This window comes from Crocuta crocuta, unplaced genomic scaffold (assembly GCF_008692635.1).
Source record: "Crocuta crocuta isolate KB4526 unplaced genomic scaffold, BGI_CrCroc_1.0 scaffold660, whole genome shotgun sequence".
NCBI classification, from domain to species: Eukaryota; Metazoa; Chordata; class Mammalia; order Carnivora; family Hyaenidae; genus Crocuta; species Crocuta crocuta.
Window position 1 is genome coordinate 159922 of NW_027531886.1, and position 2136 is coordinate 162057.

Below are 2136 nucleotides of genomic sequence, written 5' to 3' on the forward strand. Positions count from 1 at the left end.
TTATTTTCTACTCCCCCGCCCCCATCCCCACCCCTGTTCCTGGAGTCTGGCGCCTCCTATGACAGCTTGATGAACAGAAGAGGACACTGAGTAGAGAAAAAGATAGCAACTTTTTGTGGCACTATAATGCCTGAGAGCACAAGAACGTTGGCATTGAGAAAGGTCTGATTTTTTTTTACAGCTTATCCTCTCTTAGCGAGGACCCTGATAAGGCTTTCTTGCTTTTCTTCCCTCTTCTCCTGACTCACAGGATTCAAGCCCCAGGAAATCCTCAGTCCTTTCCTACCCTCCTAGCCTGTCTCATCCAGAAGGAACTGGATGACTGACACTTGCTAAGGAGAGGAGGAGGTCCAGAGGGCTGGGTTTTCCCTGAGGACTGGGAAGATAGAGCTCCCCTACGTTCTTGTCCTTTCTTGTGCGAAGGCCAGAGTGAACATTTTGGTCTGTGTTGCTCTGTGTCTATATTCTTTTCTCCTGTGACAGCAGAACATCCCCCCCTGGTTCACTAGGTTCTTCTAGAAAGGGAAGGCAGAGCAAAGACGAAGTCCTGAAGGTTCGGTCATATTGACTGCTGCGGCTCCCGTACTTAGCACAGCGCCAGAAACACTGTAATTTAATTATATAATAATATGGATTAGCAGTATGATAGCCACAATGCATTGACTACTTATCTGGGTGCCTAACATATAGAAAATACATAATAAATATTTGTTCAACTACGAGGGAATACAAGCATGGACGGTATTATTTATCGAGTGCTTATCACTCAGCTATCTTATTTAATCCTCACAAGAACTACAGGAGATCAGTATTTCCATTAGATAAAGACATTGAGGTCGAGAGATACTAAATATCTTTCCCCCAAAATCCAAATAGCTAGCAAGTGATGACTCGCAAGCATTTCCCAAATAGCAGTGAGTGGTATCTTTCTCCACCAGAGGGCATGGTCTTGTACTCCTGACTTGTGCAGAAACACACGATATGGGTAGATCTGGGGAAGTAGTCTCATGATGCCTGCCATGTATATCAGCAATCACTGCTAGAATCAGGCCATTCTGCAGAGTCAGGGGCACCAAACTGGGAAATGAGAAATCATCTAGAAACCTAGATCACGGGGCCTCAAATCATAATCCTCAAGTTCCCCTCTCATGTACATATTCAGCATTTTCCAGGCCTTCAGCCAATATTTCTCCCTTTGTGATTAGTTTCCCTATGTGGAAAAAGGTACTCCACAGTTATTTTTACTTTGGTAAATTATAAAGTAATAACATACGGTTCTAGCTTAATTGCTAGGTTCTCATCAAATGGCTCGCCAACATATGGCAAGCAAAACGTCCTGAGATTTGTCATTTCAGAATCCTGTCTCTGAATGTTAATTTTCCTAAACTAGGACCCTTTTCTGTCTCAAGCCAGAAATAAGGAAACTCTATTTCTGCTTCTTTCCACTGTGTTTGGCAAATATAGATTCAGAACGTATTACTATTTCATTGGATCTGAATATGTCTCATTTATCGGCTAGATCCTTACATACATACCATCCTCATCCACCCCCTCGTCCTGTCCACCATGAAAGCAGTAAGTGATGAATGGACAGAAGCAAGCATGAAATTCAAAACCTGAATAATAAGCATATAAGCGGGTAGTGGCCACAGGGCCCTTATTTTCTGCAAGTAGAGTGGACCATTCCCACTGGCCTGTTCTCAGTATGACACTAACATAAAGATACAGTAAGGTCAAAGTCAAGATTAGGAGAAAAGACATATTAGGCAAATACAAAAATAAAGTTGTATCTGCTGTATTTATTTCATAAAAATGGCCTTTAATTTCTTTAACGTTTATCTATTTTTGAGAGAAAAAGAGAGAGACCGCAAGTGGAGGAGGAGCAGAGAGCAAGGGAGACACAGAATCCGAAGCAGGCTCCAGGCTCCGAGCTGTCAGCGCAGAACCCAATGCGGGGCTCAAACCCACAAAGCATGAGATCATGACCTGAGCCCAAGTCAGATGCTTAGACAACTGAGCCACCCAAGAGCCCTGGACTTTACATTTTAAAACCACTAAATATAAAGAGCCACAAACATGAGACTAGGGAACATTCACAGTGATAACGTAAAAATTCGGAACTTGCTTGTACCTAAT

General features: G+C 42.7%; 1 long non-coding RNA gene across 1 annotated transcript in view; it reads right to left on the bottom strand.

Annotated features, from left to right (window-relative positions):
* Positions 1-52: 52 nt before the first annotated feature.
* Positions 53-2136, bottom strand: part of LOC144239153 (uncharacterized) — an 8447-nt gene continuing 6363 nt past the window's right edge. The window contains exon 3 of the long non-coding RNA XR_013337329.1: positions 53-606. This is a non-coding gene — a long non-coding RNA (uncharacterized LOC144239153). The remainder of the gene's footprint in view (positions 607-2136) is intronic.